Source organism: Pteropus medius, unplaced genomic scaffold (genome assembly GCF_902729225.1).
Source record: "Pteropus medius unplaced genomic scaffold, Ma_sr-lr_union100, whole genome shotgun sequence".
NCBI classification, from domain to species: Eukaryota; Metazoa; Chordata; class Mammalia; order Chiroptera; family Pteropodidae; genus Pteropus; species Pteropus medius.
Genome location: NW_024352784.1, coordinates 12,628,848 through 12,647,923, shown reverse-complemented (window position 1 = coordinate 12,647,923; position 19,076 = coordinate 12,628,848). Strand labels below are relative to the sequence as shown.

The 19,076-nt window shown below is 33.7% G+C and overlaps 1 protein-coding gene and 1 long non-coding RNA gene across 2 annotated transcripts in view; one reads left to right on the top strand and one right to left on the bottom strand.

Annotated features, from left to right (window-relative positions):
• The window catches only part of DLG2 (discs large MAGUK scaffold protein 2), a 1,673,246-nt gene that overhangs the window by 472,066 nt on the left and 1,182,104 nt on the right, over positions 1-19,076 (top strand). The gene's annotated exons all lie outside the window — the stretch shown is intronic.
• Positions 1-19,076, bottom strand: part of LOC120590426 (uncharacterized) — a 92,928-nt gene that overhangs the window by 53,005 nt on the left and 20,847 nt on the right. The gene's annotated exons all lie outside the window — the stretch shown is intronic.

Below are 19,076 nucleotides of genomic sequence, written 5' to 3'. Positions count from 1 at the left end.
GGATTGCTACCCTGAAAGAAGAGAAGAAGCTTTTCATCGTTAAATTGTTGCAAAAGGACACATTACCAGCTTTTTAAGGTTACCACCTATGGGCAAGAAACACGCAGGAAAAAATTTATAATTATACAGTTTCCTAAATTCTAATTTCCTAGTTTACTAATGACTAGTTTACCAATAAGTGAAGCTCAGTCAAGCATTTTCAAGAGATAGAGTAGTAATAACTAATAATGTTTTAAATGCAAGAAGAATAAAAGTAGGTTTCTATATATATATATATATATATATATATATATATATATATATATATATATATATATATATTAATTTAGTGCCTCTATATATTTTACAATAATCTGCATGTTTATTCATTCTTCAAAATGAGTCATATGTTCTTTATTCAGTCTTGGATATATAACCTAAAAGAATCACAGACCATTATGTTATAAAATATAAACCATTCAAAGCCATACTTCTAGATGTGAGGACTTATGCATAGCTAAAAATTACATACTGGTCAATATTTTCCACCAGGGAAGAATAAAGAGCAAATCAGACCTTTTATTTCTGTTTTTGCTTCTAATCTTAATTGAGGCCTACCTTCTTTGAAACGTTTACCAAGTGTTTACTATTTCATTTACCCCTCACAAAAAACTATAAAGCACTATTATCCTGAACTTAAACGTGTACTCAGAGTTATGAAGTTCAATCTCTTAATACTGTGATCATGAGTTTTAGATCATGCAAACATAATTTCTCATATTAAAATAGAGATAATTCTTACCACATAACTTTGTTGTAAGAATTAGAGATAACCCTTAAAAACCTCTCCATATGGTTCCTAGCACATGGTAAGCTCTTCTTAATGGTAATGAAGATGTACAGTATAAAAAGAAGCATATTATTTGCCCTCACACCCTCCCCCACCCAAACAGAAATGGAGAGCTCATTGTCATCTGGTAGAATCTGCCTTAAATAATATCTGGAACAAGGCAATATAAAAATAGATTTAAAGTAAATAATTAGCCACATAAGAAGATAATATCCCAAAGTTGGTAAACACCACTTTTCTTTCAGTAATATGCAGTTAATTATGCCTCACCCAAACTTTTTTGAGAATTCATGTTATATAGGCTTGTCTCCGGGGTATATTTATAAACACACACACATACACACACACACACAGACATATGGGCTTGTAGGAGTGTGTGTGTGTGGGTGTGGGTGTGGGTGTGGGTGTTTATGAGTACAGGGAGCAAGAGAGAAGCAAAGAAACTGACTCCACAAGGAAAGGAAGATGTCTTCTTTGTTCATTCTGTGTACTCAATGCCTACTATAGTATCTGGCACAAAGAGCTATTAGTAGGTGCTCAATAACTCTGTTAAATGAATGCATACAGATTCATAGATATTTATAGTGTATCTGCATATGTGCATGAATATATTAAATTAGCTTCCCTCTTTTAGGAAGTCTATTTGTCATTCACGATTTTTGTCACTGTATAAGTTAGAAAGAACAGGAGATCTGTGTTATATCTATTTTCAAAAGATCCTCATTTTACTTTTCTAGTAATGAGACTGAAATAGCCATATTTGCTCTGACTAGAGTTTGGAATAAGGTAACACCCACAGACAGCCAAAAGATTTTTATTAATCTTCTCATAATTAGGATTTGTTAGAATATTGAAAAAGCGGTACGGAATCTAGCAGAGATCAAGAATATTCTTAGCACAGTGCAGATGCTCTAAACTTTAAAAATGCATAAATGTGAGTGACAGTTAAGCAGGTTGTAGTCTAATTTGAGAGTCAACCACATGTGAATAATCAGAATATGTTGTTGGAATTATAGCCCTCTTGAATGTGACCTCTTGAGTAACAGCAACAGAAAAAGAACAATAGCAGTGATGATTTATCAAATATGTATTACATGACAGACATCTGCAAGGTATTTTCCATTCCCTATTTAATTTAAATCGCATCCCTATAAAGTAGCTTTATATTTCATATTTTACACATGAAGAAATTGAGACTCAGAGAAATTACATAACTTACCAAGTTCATGGTATTTGTAATTGGTAGATTCCAAGATAGACATTCAGGAGATAAATATGTATTTTGTACCTGTCAAGTTACAGACTGGGTTTATAGTGGTGGGCAGAAGAGAAATGGACTCTACCATCATGGATCTTACAGATTTAAGCCAAGGTGTCTCTGACTTCGAAGCCTTGAGCCTATGTTAATTTGCCTCAAAACATGCTACTCTTTAAAGAAAAGCCATTTATTTATATAAGCTGAGTAGGGAGATGACAAAACTTCATATGTTCATATGAAAACAGGACATTTGAGATCAACAAATTGAAGAATTCTTGATTCCAATTAACTCATTCCAGCCTTGTCCCTATTTCTTTGAACATGTCTGCCACATTTTTCTATATCTCTGTCATCAGGTTTTATCTCTGGAAATGCACAGTAGATTGCAGAAAAGCAGGCAGACAGCAAATTGCTTTCAAAGAAAGTTATACTCTGAAATCTAGACGAAGAGTGACTTACTATGTAGCAGAGAGGGAGAGGAAATGGAAACAGAGCAGAAGTTAGCCTGCAATGGTAAGGTCTTCCAGTAGCGTGGGAGAAGTATTTGCTATGGCAACTCTTGCATCATCCTGCAAGGGTGGCAGGAATGACTGGAGGGAAAAGAGGACACCTCTTAAAATCCCATCTCTCATTTAATAAAGCTAGAAATCCCATCAAAGATACAGTAGATAGGACCCTCCTCTCCCCCTAACTGGATAGCTGATTTTATGATAACAGGCTAACTTAGTTATCTAATGGCCCAGTCCACTTTTCATTGTCACCTGCCATTGCTTTAGGTCAAGTGACTTAACACCAGTTTGTCTGTACATTTCTTTCTCTAATGAACAATTTGCCTAAATACAGGGTACCCATGCAATTTATCCTCCAAATAAGGACATTTTTGAAAATAGAAAGGGTTACTATTAATTATACTAGGATAAAGGGGGTGAAACCTAGTGCTAACTCTGTAACAATTCATAGTGGAAAAGACAGAAGGCTTCAAATCTGCTCTGAGTGGAGATCATTGACATGGGGAAACCAGAGGTGCAGGGCATTATGTGTGATTAGTGTGGAGAGAATATTTGGCTTTCTCTGGCCCTGCATTGGAAGCAGGGGCTAAAAATAGGGAAATTGTCAGTCATTGACCAAGTCCTGGCCATTTGGACCTGCTGATGCAGTTTGCGGGTCAACAATCTATTGTCATATATGGCTTGGCCATCGTTCATTTCTATGTAAAGTGTCTCATACTGAATTACTTATTATAATATCTTTGGGGAGTTTTAAAGACACTTTATCCTAGTTGTCTAAGATCATTTCCGATGTCATTTTATATTTTTAATAAGTATTCATTAAATTTGCATCATTTGTAGATAACTGTAGTATTTTATATCTTGTGTGTCTTTCTAATTTATCTCCCTTTGAAAACTTAAAGGAAATTTTAGTCTGTCTACAAACTTTCCATCCAATAATGATTTTGAATATGTTTAATTTTATTTTGAGGGTACTTCAAGAGATATAAAACCACACACACAAAGGGCTTGTATTTTAGATAAATTGTTCATTAGGCAAATTTTCTTACACAAGATAAAACATTGCCGCTAATAACCTAGTCACTCTCATTCTCTGACTGCTCACACTTTGACACCCTTGGCCCAAATGAGGTAGAATTATTGGCAAGTTTGAGAGGAAGATGGCAGCTATAGATGTGTACTCTTTCCTGCGCATTTTGCTAGAGCAAGAAGATATACGTATGAACATTACTTAGCACATGTACGAACTTGAACTCTGATCATATTCCAGTTTTAAAGTCCAATTATTTTGTTGTTGAAGTAAATCTGTATGCTTTTACAAGAAATAAAATGTTACCCATCGGAATCTATTGGCTGAATTTTTACCTTTGGTGTGAAGTGGAAGGCTTTGAAAATCTAACAGTTCAATTTATCAGTGGCAGCCAGTGATCAAAGCAAAACTCTTACAATAATAATAATAATAATAATAATAATAATAATAATAATAAAAGCTGTATTCAGAATTTGTATATAATGAAATGAATAATTTGTAACTTTCTTAATTATTTGCCTTGTTTTATCTCTTACTGGTCTATATCCATAAAATCTGTATAAAATCTGTATCGAGAATAATAAATAATGGCTGATATTTCATTGATTTATGCTGGGTGTCAATGAACCTTGTACTAGATAGATACTGTGGAGACAATAGCAGAATGAGGCGATATCTTTGTTCATAAGGTCATGTGTTCTTGAGTGAGATAAGCTTTTGGTCTATAATTTTAAACAAGTTATACAATTTGAGCCTCAGTAACTGCTGGTGTAAAATACTGATCGTAATACATACTTCACAGAGCTGTTAGGAGAAACATACACTGTTTGGTGCTGACTTTCCTTGGAACTGAGTACAGAACTGGGACTCAGGAACCCAGATTATAGTCAAGTTTTATGACTTTGGACAACTAATTTCCTTTCTCTGGGCCAAATTTTTCCTTTCTATAAAATAAATTGAATCTATCTGGTGCTTTGCAAGTTCCCTCTACCTCTAAGTTTCTCTTTCCAAGAACACAAAGATAGCACAATTGGATGTCATTCATTCACTGTACTTTTGAAACCAGTCTTATATTTCTCATATGCCATGATATAATTAATTTTCTTGTATTCTAACCTCACTTTTGTTTCTGTTTCTCTCCAAGTCCTACCAAATAAATTTCAAGTCCCTTCACTGGTTAAATGAAATTCCTGTCTCTAGCCTATTCTAGCTCAACCAATCTGCCTACCAATTCCCAAATTCCATAAACTATACGTTTAACTCTCACTTTTGCCCATGGTGTTCCCTTGGCAAGAAATGCCTTTTCTCATGCCTTAGTTACTAAAGTCTCAGTCATCCTCCAGAGTTAGCTAGAGTGTTAACTCCTCTTTATAATTTCCTTTGGCCTCTCACTGCCCCTTACAGCACCCCTTCTCCTGTTTCCCACTTGACTCAATGTAGCTCCCCACTTACTCAATGTAGCTCTCATAAATACCTAGTAGAAAGTACATATTACTTGAAGCTAGAAAACCTTTAGGTTGAATTTGATTTCTATACTTTTTTTCTGTATGGCCTTGCAATTTCTTCTAGCCCCCAGGTGGCTTGGGTTCTTTAACCACTAATTGGGTGTGATGAAACCTATGTAATGGGGTAGATTTCATAAACTAATGCATAGAGAGCCTGGGATGTAGTATTAAATGCTCGTTAAGTGCTTGATAATGATCTATCCTGCTCTTATATTTTTCCTTCTCTAACAGTTATCAAGTTAGGTATTTTATTTTTGTAATTAATTTGAAAACCTCTAAAATGCAAGGATTATGTTTTATTCTTTATAACACAGCAACTTTTTTTTTTTTTTTTTTTTTTTTAGGTGGTAACCTTAGTTTGACCTCCTGGGTCTAAGAGACCTTAATCGGCTCCTATCCTTTATTTTTTTATTTTTTACAACTACAGCACTTGGTCTTCCTAAATGGTCTCCCATCTGAGTATTAACCAGGCCCGACCCTGCTTATCTTCCAAGATCAAACAGGATCAGGCTTGTTCAAGGTAGCATGGCCATAGACAACACAGCAACTTCTTCTAGTCCCTTTCTAGCTAAGAAGTGATTTTTCTTATCATTTATTCTTTTGAATTTCAAAAGTTATGCTCATTAACTTTTAGAAAAATTAGCATATTCAGAAACTCAAAAGAAAGAAAATTAAAACTACCATAATCCCATAATTGTGAGATAACTACTTTGTTATTTAAAATTTTTCTGTGTGTCCATGTGTGTATGTGTACAGAAAACATGTATCATGATTTTTCAAAATAACTTATTATATTGAACATGTCATACATCTCTTTCTTATTAAATATACACCATCATATTTTAAGATATTCATGATTTCCATTGATTTAATGATGAAAATCCACATAGCTAAATCTTTGTTTAATAATTTCTTTGCCATAAGTTCCTGTAAGTAAAATTTTCAAGTAGAACGATATGTATATTTAAGGCTTTTGTTTCATATTATTCCCTCCCATGTACTTGCATCAATTCCCACTCTAATCTATACTGTTTAGTAAATGCTACAAAATACTTTAGAATTCACTAAAATATTTAATCCTCATCAAAATTTTTATAGTAGGAATTATTATTCTTATTTTACATATTTTAAAATAAGGCCAAATGAAATGTTAAGGTATCTGTTCAGTGACACATTTATTTAATGGCAAAACTAGGAGCTCTTATATAGTGTTCTCAGCCTAATATTCTTTTTCTCTATACAACAGCTTTATTCATTCATCCATTCATTTTATCACTTAATACATATTTTGAGTGTCTAGCTAGGTGATAAAGATATTGTGCGGAACACATTTCCTAATGTCATGGAACTTATAACCTGACAAGTAAAGCAAACATTAACTGAATAAATAGCTAATTCTAATCATAGTAAGGCTACAAAAGTAAAGAAAAATGTGGTAAGCAGGTCGACCTGACCTATAGGCAAAAGTTAGGGAAGGGTTGCTTCGAATATAGGCCATCCAAATGGAAACAGGGTAGTTAAGAATATTTCAGCTTGAGGGTCATGTAGGGTACAAATAGAAGGGAAAACTTTTCAGATCGGATTTTTCATTCTCAACATTATTTACATTTTGAGTTGTATAATTCTTTGTCATGGGGAGCTCTTCTGTGCACTATGGGAGGTTTAACAGACTTGCTGACCTCTACCCATAGATACCAATAACACCCCACCACCCAGTTATAATAACCAAATGTCTTTGAGGGGGTGCAAAATCATTCCTGTTTGAGAACCACTATTCTAAACTTAAGGAAAAGCAGTTACAAGTTGGGCATGATACTCTCTAGGAATTGAAACAAGTTCAGTGTGACTGGAGCATGGAATATGAAGTAAAAACTGGAGCATGGAATATGAAGTTTCAAATCAAGGTTCATAATACCTTGAAGATCTTGTTAATTATGTAGGACTGTATTTAAATAGCACTGGAAAGCCAACAAAGCTTGTAAATGACAGTGTTATGATTCAGATTTACTGAATCACTTTCAGAGTTCTAGGTCAAAAGTGGATTAGAGGAGGGGTCAAGAGTATATGTGAGGGAAACTTTTAGGAGTCTTCTGAAGTAATCTATATAAGAATATAGATAATTACTGTGGATATGGAGCAAAAAATATAGATTCCAGAAATTTTTAAGAAAATGAATAGGAGTAAATGGTTGGAAATAGTAAATAGTTGGCTGTTGGAAGTATACAAAAGAGATTGTCAAAGATTATTGCTGGATTTCTGACTTATGAAACTGGATGGATGGAAGTGTCATTCATTAAAATAGGAAAAATAGAGGAGGGTAAAGTTTCTAGCACAAATTCAGCATTTAGTTGTGACCGTAATGAGTTCGAGGTGCTAGTAACATATTTAACTATTTAACAAGCGGTTAGGTAAGTGGACCTGAAATGTAGGGAAGGGATGTGTATTAGGAAAAGATTTGGAAGTCATCATCATAAGGTTAATAAATTAATAATGTTGCAGACATACTGCAAAAATCAGACCAGTGAGAAACCAAGCAGCACTTGGAGAATTGGAGAACTCAGATTTATTATGCGGGTCGTCCCAAAGGAGCTAGAGCTCTGAAGATCTGGGCCCTGAGCTCAGTTGCAACTTTGCTTTTATAGAGCTTATTTGGCATGAGCCGATTGGTTAATTGTCCTCAGACAGTTACAAAGCATGGGAGTTGCTATGGGTTGCAGGCAGTTACAAAGAGTTACAATGTGTAGGAGTTGCTATGGGGTACAGGCAGTTACATTTGTTGTTTAGACAGAACAAGCAAAAGGGAGGATGAGTTAATTTTGAGGTCACCCTGCCCTATGGCCTATACAGCAGGCATATCTACAGAAACAGAACAAAGAGCTGATTATATGGTTAGCTTTTTGAATGGAAATTCCTCTTCAATAACAGAAAGGAAAATGAGAAATTCACAAATATGTGGAAATTAAAGCACACATTCCTGAACAAGCAAAAGGTCTATGAAGAAATCAAAAGGGAAATGAAAAAAGATCATGAAACATATGAAAATGGAAAAATGGAAATACAGCATACCAAAAATTATGGGATGCAGCAAATGCAATTATAAGAGGGATGTTAATAGAAGTAAATGCCTACAGCAAGAAAAAAAGAAGGATCTCAAATAAAAACCTACCTTTTTACTTTAAAAGTCTAGAAAAAGAAGAATAAACTAACCCAAAGTTAGCAGAAGGAAGGAAGTAACAAAGATGAGAGCAGAAATAAATGAAATACTTGAAAATCAAGAGAAAAGATCAACAAAACTAAACTGGTTTTTTGAAAAGATAAACAAAACAGAAAAGTCTTTAGATAAAATAAGAAAAAAATTAAATAATTAAAATCATAAATGAAATAAGGGACTTTACAACTGATACCGCATAAATATAAAAGATTATAAGAATTATACAAATGATTAAATAAAAACAAATTGGATGACCTAGAAGAAATGAATAAATCCCTAGAAACATACAATCTACCAAGAATGAATCATGAAGAAATAGAAAATCTAAACAAATCAATAATGAGTTATGGAAATTGAATCAGTAATCATAAATTTCCTAACAAAGAAAAGTCCAGGAACAGATGACATCACTGGTAAATTCTACCAAATGTTTAAAGAAGATTTAATACCAATCCTTCTCAACTATTCCAAAAAATTAAAGACGCCGGAACACTTCCAACTGATTTTACAAGGCCAGTATTACCCTGGTACCAAAGTCAGACAAAGACACACTCCAAGAAAAGAAAATTAAGGCTAATATCCCTGATGAACACAGAAGCAAAAATCTTCACAGAATACTAACAGAATTCAGAAGCACATTAAAAGGCCATACTCCATGCTCAAGTGGGATTTATCCCTGTGATGCAGGGATGGTTCAGCAAACACACTCAATACATCTGATACAACACATCAATGGAATGAAATACAAAAATTATATGATCATCTCAATAGATTCAGAAAAGGCATTTGACAAATTTTACTCTCAAGATAAAAACTCTCAACTAATTAGTATAGAAGGAACGTTACTCAACCTAATACAGGCCATATATGACAAACTCACAGCTAACATCATGTTCAGTGGTGAAAAGCTAAAATTTTTTTCCTAAGATTGGGTATAAGATATGGGTGTTCACTCTCACCACTTCTTTCCAATGTAGTATTGGAAGATTTAGCCCAAGCAATAAGGCAAGAAAAAAAAATAAAAGGCATTCTGATAAATCAGAAAGGAAGATGGAAAATTGCCTCTCTGCAAATGGGTTGGTCCAATATATAGAATATCCTAAAGATTCCATCAAAAAACTATTCGATCTAATCAATGAATTCAGTAAAGTTGCAGGATAAAAAATCAATGCATAGAAATTAGTAGCATTTCTATATACTAAAAACAAAATATCTAAAAAAGAAATTTAGAAAACAATCACATTTACGATAGCATCAAAAACAATAAACTACTTAAGAATAAATTTAACCAATGAGGTGAAAGATCTGTATAGTGAAAATTATAAAATACTGATGAAAGTAATTGAAAAAGACACAAATAAATGGAAATATATCCCATGTCATGGATTAAATTAATTAATATGTTTAAATGTCCATGCTAGCCAAAGTAATGTATAGATTCAATGCAATCTGTATCAAAATTCCAATGGCATTTTTCACAGAAAAAGGAAATACAATCCTAATATTCATTTAGAACCACAAAAGACCCTGAATAGCCAAAGCAATCTTGAGCAAGGACAAAGCTAGATTCATCACACTTCCTGGTTTCAAGTTGTATTTCAAAGCTCTAGCAATCAAAACGGTATTTTACTAGCTTATAACCAGACAAATAGACCAATGGAACACAATGGAGAGCCCATATAAACCTTCAAGTATACTGTCAACTAATCTTCGACAAAAGCATCAAGAACATAATGGAGAAAAGATAGTCTGTTTAATAAATGGTGTTGGGAAAACTGCATATCCACATGCAAAATAATAGAATTGAACTTTTATCTTACACCATACATAAAAATCAACTGAAAATGGATTACTTACATAAAACCTGAAATTATAAGACTCCTAGAGTAAAATACAGGGAGAAACCTCCTTGATATTGATCATGGCAATGAGTTTTTGGATATGACACCAAAAGCACAGGCAAAAAGATAAAATAAACAAACAAAATTAAAGAGTTTTTGCTTAACAAAGGAAAAAACAAAATTAAAATGACAACCTATGGAATGAGAGAAAATATTTGCAAACTATATATCTGGTAAAGAGTTAATAACCAAAATATATAAGAAACTCATTTAACTCAACAGCAAAAAGATAAATAACCCATTTAAAAAATAGACAAAAGACCTAAATAGAAATTTTTCCAAAGAAAACATGTAGATGGCCAACAGGTACATGAAAAAAAAATACTAAACATCACTAATCATCACAGAAATGCAAGTCAAAACTACAATGATATATCACCTTATACCTGTTAGGATGGATATTATCAAAAGTCAAATGATAATTAAGGTTGGCAAGGCTGTGGAGAAAAAGGAACACTTGTACACTGTTGATGGGGTTGTAAATTGGTACAGTCATTATGGAAAACAGTGTGGAGGTTTCTAAAAAATTTAAAAGTAGAACTACTGTATGATCCAGTAATTTCTCTTCTTGGTATATATCCTAAGGAAATGAAATCAGTATTTTGAAGAGATATCTGCACTCCCATGTTCATTGCAGCATTATTTACAGTAGCCATGATATAGAAATAACATATCTGTCAATTAAAGAAAATGTAGTTGTGTATATGTTTATATTTATTTATAATATATATTCATATATGTTTATAATTTATATATATATAAATACACACAATGGATTATTATTCAACCTTAAAAAAGAAGAAAATCCTGTCATATGCTACAACATGGATAAACTATTATTCTGCATGAAATAAGCGAGATATAGAAAGGCAAATACTGCATGATCTCACTTGTATGTGAAATCTAAAAAAAATGTCGAACTCTCATTAATAGAGAGTGTAATGGTATTTACCAGGGACTAGGGGTATTTGGGGAAAGGGGAGATGTTGATCAAAGAGAACAAACTTTCAGTTATAAGAATAAATTCTGAAGACCTAGCATATAGCATAGTGGCTATAGTTAATGTATTGTATACTTGAAATTTTCTAAAGGAGTAGATTTCAAATGTTATCACTACCACGGGTCAACACACACACACACACACACACACACACACACACACTAACCTCATGATGTGATGGGATATGTTAATTAGGTTAATAGTAGAAATTATTTCACAATGTATACATATATCAAACATGTTGTATATCCTCAAGTATAGACAATTTTTCTTTCTGAATCAAATCTCAATAAACCTGGAAAATAAATAAAAGTAACAATAATAAACTCATTACATACTTTAAAAAGAGTGAAGTTATGATTATCAGATAGTGTTGAGACCTGGTTATAGCTTTTCAATTCATTTTCTAGCTGCTTATCAATCTATCAGTTTATGAAAAAAATAATTAAACAACACTATGGACCCAAGGGAACTCTTCTTTAGGACACATAAGTCTTTTGCTCTTGAAAAGCTTAAAATGGGGTTAAGGAGATGAATCTAGGCACAAAAAACAATGAGAGAACAATACAAGACAGTGTATAATCAAGTACTAAATTGGGCAGTGCACACAATACATGCTATAGGCATTCAGAAAAAAAGGAGTCTGTGTGGGCTGATGTTGTCAGAGAAAATCTCACAATAAGATGCACTCTGATCTGATTTTTAAGAGATGACAGAATTTTGAGATGATTCTTCCTGAAGCCTTATTTTTTGTCCTTTGTTTAAGATATGTTCATCACGCTGCCTTTCTGGTCCCATAAATTAGAGACTGTGATTGATTGGAAGGCCAGCATTCTTAGATTTTTTTTTCTCAAGAGATCCAGAAGAGCAGGCTTTTTACACTCCAAAGGTATATGTAGAAACTCTTTAGGACTATGCAGGATGCTGAGTAATTGTGATGGGAATTTTAAAGAGATCTTTGCAACTATGTTTTTCTGAATCCACATGTATTCTCAGGCTGTGTATTCAGATACTCTCAATAAGGCCAGTGTTATGCCCTTTGTGACTGTTCAACTGGCAATTTAAAAAAAATGTAAGGGTGTCTTTTGCTTATAACAGCACTGTGGGGTGTGTACTACTGACAATTATTGGGCAAAAGTCGAAAAGGAAGTAAAGGCTCTAGGAGACAGACTCACACAATAAAGAATTGTCCTTCATCCTATACTTTTAAATATCTAACTGGCCATTACTTTATATTAGTAACCTAAATAAAGTTTCTTGAGCCCAGAATCTAACTCCATTTTACATATTTAACATAAAGCATCTCTTGCATAGACTTGAAATACACTGAAATTTTTAAGAATACAACTTTTTTGTTATACAAGGCATTATTGTTCATATTTTGCCTAGAACTTTTTCAAGTTTTCACCAGTCCAGAATATTACATCACTGACAGAAATGCTGCTTGAGATGTTTGAGTAATTAATATGTCGTGTCTGTCTATATATGTGGGTTTTAAGTACCTGATCATTTAATTGTGCTTTTGGTGGAGCTTTATCTGAGCATTTCCATTGAAATGCACTTAAAAAAATTCAACTCTTTTGCTAATTTCTTTTTTATACTATGTTGAATTTTAAAATTCTGTGTAAAAGTAGGTTATATTACTTAATGTTTATCATGATAGTAAATGAGACATTAAAAACATTTGTGTATAAATGGAGTGTTATATCTGAAATGTCTAAGAATCACTGTCTAGACACTGGTATCTTGAGAAATTTTCTCTGGGCTTTGGAATTGGGAGATCTAGCACTGGAATTCTACTTCTAGCTTCCCCATAAATCTCAACAATTCATTTAATCATCGTGCTGTTTTTCCTCACTGAATACAAAGGAGTTATGACAATAACTTCAAGGCTGATGTGAGGATCAAGAATCAAATGGGATCTATATTTACTTTCTGAACTGAGGCAAGAGTATGCCTAGGCATACTGAGAAGTTCTGAAATGCTTTGTAATTTATAAATCAGTTATTATTATCTCAATAAAACTCCAAGGAGGATGCATGAAATTCCAAAGATAATACAGCAATTCAGCAGTTGTAATGAGATGAACTTCCTGAGAATCCCCTTTCGGGCTAATTGGTAATCACAGGGAAGTCCTAGAAGGTCTACAAACACCTGCAGAAAATCTTCCAGATATTTAGAAGTTAGTCAGCAGGAATGATAACACTTTTATCTTTCTCCTATCATCAGTTCAGTCTTCTTTACAGTAAAATCTACCACTGATTAAATTTACTATGTACCAGATAGTAGGCCAAGCAGATTGCACTCTTTATTTATTTGAATCCTTACAACATTCCTGTGAAGTAAGTTTGCTATCTCTATTTTAAAGAGGAATACTCTATGACAGAAAGAGGGTATGTAACTTGCCCAAAGTCATATAGCTGTAAGTGACAGAAAAGGAATTGAAACTCAAGTTATGGTTATTATTGTCATTTTTTGTCTGCAAAGTCTAAGAATGGATTCTAAGTTCTAAGATGTTTTCTGCCCCTTGCTTAACTGACATTCATCTCAGAGTGTTGAGCCTTGACCTTAAACAAATAGAAAGCTAGATATTTCTCCAACAGAATGGGTTTATTCAGGAACAATAAAGAATTGCTGTTTGAGACATTCAGCCTAAAGGTGAACCACATGTAAGTCCAGAGAAAAAAGGAGAGGAATGTTCTTTTATAGTTGTGAGCTGCTGCACAACGACATTTTGTCAACGAGGGACCGCATATATAATAGTGATCCCATAAGATTATTAATGGAGCTGGAAAATTTCTACTGCCTTGTAACATCGTAGCCATTATAACATCATAATGCAATGCATTGCTTATGTGTTTGTGGTGATGCTGGTGTCAACAGACCTACTGCGCTGCTAGTTATATAAAAGGATAGCACATACAATTATGTGACAGTACATAATACTTGATAATAAATGACTGTCTGTGTTATTGGTTTATGTATTTTCTATACTATACTTTTTATCATTATTTTAGTATGTATTCTATTTTTAAAAAGTTTGCTATAAAACAGTATAACATGTTATGCTGACAGCAGCTTCATGTATCTCATGTTTACTGCATCTCTCGATTGCATTGTTTTAGCCTGTGCTTGATTTAATCTTGTGTTATTTTTTACAGCAATAGGCTATTATAGGCTTGGCCTAGGAGTAATAGACTATACCATATAGCCTAGGTGTGTAGTAGGCTATACCTTCTAGGTTTGTGTGAGTGCCCTCTATGGTGTCTGCAAAATGACAAATCACCTAACGAAACATTTCTCAGAACGTATCATCTTATAAGGTCATAGAGGAAAAGGGGAGTTCAGAGGAGGAGACTGGGAGTTCCAGGTGTAGTGGCTTTTCATTGATGGAGTTGTAGCAGTCTCTCATTGGTTGAGTGTTTGCCAAGCAAGGAGAAGATCCTTCTTTTTCTTGCTGGAGTACTAGGGTAGAAAACCATTTTCTTTTTGGAGATAGAAAGTATGTCTCTCCCTATTAGGGTAACTGATGATGAATGGTAGGGCATGAGAGCTTCCCCTACAGGCCCTCCCAACCCCAATTTAAATGAAGTTTCTGTTTATTAATCTTCACAGTCTCTACTCTAGAATTTTATTTATACCTGTATTCATTTTCTCTTTATTTTCTATACTCTCTCCCCTCTAAGGTTAATTCCTCTACCTGTACTCTGGAGTCCAGCTCTTCCTACACTGTGGGTGTCTTAGCTTTAGAGCAGTGGTTCTCAAACCTTAGTTTACATGAAAATCACCTACAGGGCTTGATAACACAGATTCCTGAGCCACATACTCAGAGATTCAGATTTGGTAGGTCTGGGATGTGACCTGATAATTTCCATTTCTAACAAAATCCCAGCTTATGCTGATGCTGCTAGCTCAAAGACCACACTTTGAATGCCATTGCTAGAGATTCTAGAGCAGGAATTGGCAAAGCACAAGCTAAGAAATGTTTTTTGCATTTTTAAATGGTTGAAGAAAATCAAAATGAGCGTAATATTTTCTGACATGTGAACAGTATATGAAATTTAAATATTAATGTTTATTAATAAAGTTTTGTTGGAGCACATTATGTAATGTCTATGGCCACTTTCTCACTATAACATCAAAGTTAAGTAATTGTAACAGAACTGAGTAGTTGTGACAGTGATGGAGTGGCTTGCAGGCCTAAAATACTTACTATCTGGCCCTTTATGGAATCAGTTTGCTGACTGCCTTGCCTCCCCACTAAGTAATTGTCCGTTCTAGCTGCACATTGGAATCATCCGAGGAGCTTTTTAAAGTACAGATGCTTGGGTTCCACTATCAGAGATTATGATTTAATTGGTCTGAAATGTAACCTAGTGGATTTGTAACATTTAAACATATCTTCTGTGTCCTGCCTAAATAAAACAAACAAAAAGCAAGCAAACCTAAGAAAGTTATTCTGTCTATAAGAAAGGACTAGATAGTCCAATCTCCTTATTTTATTAGATAAGGAAAATGTACAGAGCTATGAATTATTTGTCCCTATTAATAGACATAGTTGCTGTTATTATTGTATTATTAGCAAACTAAAGTTGCATATGGCTTTAATAGTTTCAAAAAAATTTTTACAAAAACTAGGTTGTATTCTAAAAATTATTACATGCTTGTTTTAGTGTGTTTGGGCTGCTATCATAAAATACTGTAGACTGGGAGGCTTATAAACGACAGAAATTTATTTCTCACTGTTCTGGAGCCTGGAAGTCCAAGATCACGTTGCCAGCAGATTCAGTGTCTGGCAAGGACCCGTTTCCTGGTTCATAGCCACCTGTTCAGTGTGTCTTCACATGGTGAAAGAAGTGGCAAGAGTGCTTTCTGGTGTCTCTTTTATAAGAACACTAATCTCATTTAGAAAGACCTAATTATCATTCCAAATATCATTACATTGGGTATTAAATTTCAACATATGGATTTTGGAGAAACACAAACATTCAGTCTATAGCAATGTTCATTGTAAAAGAAAAAAAAAAAGGAAAGAAAGAAAAAAAAGAAAGAAAGAAAAGAAATCCAAAGGGAATATATGTAGATGTCAGGTTCTAAACTCAGTGCATAAGGTAAAAATTGACTAGAGTCAAATTTACTCAATAGTCACTTTTTCACTTCAGAATGAAATAAAGTAGTTGGCTTGTGTTTAAGAACCGTGATTTAAGAAAAAAATATATCACACTTTAGAATTGCATGTCTTCCAGGGAGATGTCTACACTATGGGAGGCACTTAGGAGCTAAGATCAACTCAGGAACAGGTAGATTCCTATTCCTGGTGTCATGATTATCTCCTGACCTGTGCTCATTGAGAACAGTAATAGGCAAATCTCTCTGATCTTAGAATTTCCTCCCTTCCTGTGTATTCATTTCTCTCATTTACTGAGAGAGGATCGTTGCAGAAATAGTTAATTGTGGATGAGGCCCCTGTAGTATACAGAAAGGTATAAAATAAAGAATGAAGTGCTGTCTAACTTCTCTCCCTAAGCCAAGTCCCAATCCCCAATGGCCAACTCTGTCAAAACTACATACATACACTTGCCTACCACAATTTTATATAAATATATACACAAATATAGGCTCATACTATGGAAACTCTTTAGCAACCTTATTTTTACACTTAATATTATAATCTGCACCTTTTTAGATATAAGAATATATGTACCTTATACTGTTCTAATAATTACATAGTATTCCGTGGCATGGAAGAATTGTAATCTTACAAATAAGTCTTGCTCTAATGAGTATTTATAATATAGGGGTATACATATATATCTGTAGATCTATACCTATTTCTATATCTCTGTCTAGGATTAATCCCTAGAAGTTGAAGTTGAATAATCACATCAAAGAGAATGTTCCTTTTATAATATTTTATAGATTGCCTTCTAAAAACTCTTCACCAAATAATACATTCCCATTAGTACTTAATATATCAATTAAAAAACATTTTATAATTTTTATGCTTTTCTCTAAATATGAATGTGGTGGAGCATTTCTAATGTGTTTTGTGGTCTTTTAGTGACTTGCCACTTTGTTCTTTTTTTTATTTTCATATATTTTCTTATAGATTTATGAAAATTCTTTGTATTCTAAGAAAATTTTCTATTGACTATGCTGCAGATATTTTCCCAGTTTGTCAATGTATATAATTTTGCCAAGCAGAAGTTTTTTATTTTTATATAGTCACAATTGTTTATCTTTTTTATATGGTTTCAGGGTTCTCCACTCCAATATATACACATCAAAACCAAAAGTAAATCTGTTTTCTTCTAATATGTTTATGGTTTTAATTTTTATGCTTAAATTTTTGACCCATCTAGACTGTTTTCATGATGGAATTCACCTTTGATCTTTCCAATGACACCCTATGGGTTTAGTATTATCCCCATTTTATATTTATCTATTATACGAATAGTAAAAGAAAGGATCTGACACGGACATAATTTTCCAGAAGTACTGGCTTGTGATAGTTGGAGCCAAGATTTACTATGCTGCCTCCAAAAATATGTAGCGAGTTATAATTTCCTTTTACAATAGCAAATGTTATTCTTTTAACAGATACACTGACCTGTTGAAGCCTTTGCCTAAAAATAGGGTATACTTATTAGTGGGTCGCTGTCATTGTAGTTAATGCCTCGTTTCCTGCATCTGTAAAATGAGAATCATAAGTCAGCTATCCTAGTATATTTAGGAAAATTAGACAGTAAATCTACAGGCATAGCCCATGTCTGTACTGGATACTGTGGAATGAAAAGTGTATGTGGGAGTTTTAAGTGGGTCTAAGTATAATGTACATATATTAGCACTGTATATAAAGTTTTATCAGCAGAAGTCCTCCCTAATTGCCATACCAGAGAAACCTACATCCGCTTTTTCACCTGTAACTTCATTTTTGTTTAATCCTTGTCTATGAATTATTTCGAGATGTTAACATTTGCTAGCTCTTTTGCTCTCTCTCTCTCTCTCTCTCTCTGGAGCCATCTATTAAAATAGTAATTAAAAAGATATAAAGTTGCTTTTCCCCACAATTCTTAATGGAAAAACAGATAGCAATACTTATGCACAGATTCAAAAACTAGTTTTTAAAAATCCTCTGAACCCCTAATAAAGAGAGGCATTTAAAAATTCTCCTAAGTTTTTCATGGCATTGAGTTGCTATGTTTGGGTTCATTTATTGGGAAGAGCTGCAGGAAACATGACCTGCTATGACCTCAGGAGAGGAAAGTATTGTTAACTGAAATTCTTGGTTCTGCATTTTAAAGCCATTAATAAAAGTTGTGGAATAATAAGAGTTGGACATTCACGTCAACTTTTTTTAATGTCCTGAAAGTCACTGGTTGTGTTGCAAGTGCTTACAATTTGTAATTACCTACACTTATATGACAGACGGAACTGAAAATCAAATTAAGTGGCTGCCTTCTTTTACGATGCTAAAGAATCTCCAGCTTAAGACAAGATTGCCTTTTTCCTTCCTAAAAAAAGGCACAAACAATGACAGCCCAAAATAGCTATTTAGTCAGAACTGACGACACTTTCTGAACGCTTGTCATTAAGAGAGAAATAGAAAATTCTGCTTTTCTTCTTCCTTTGATTTCTCTCCGTTAAATACCTTGCTTCCTCCTGAAGCCGCCTCACCTCATTGCCCAGGAGAAATGCCCAGTCGCTCTGACAGTACTTCAGCACCACTGCAGGCTCCAGAGGGGAGGTGGCTTATGCAAAACATATTAAAGAAAAATCCTAAAAGTCATTGCAGCTTTTTTTTTGGGTGAGTTATACTGATCTTCCCCGTTG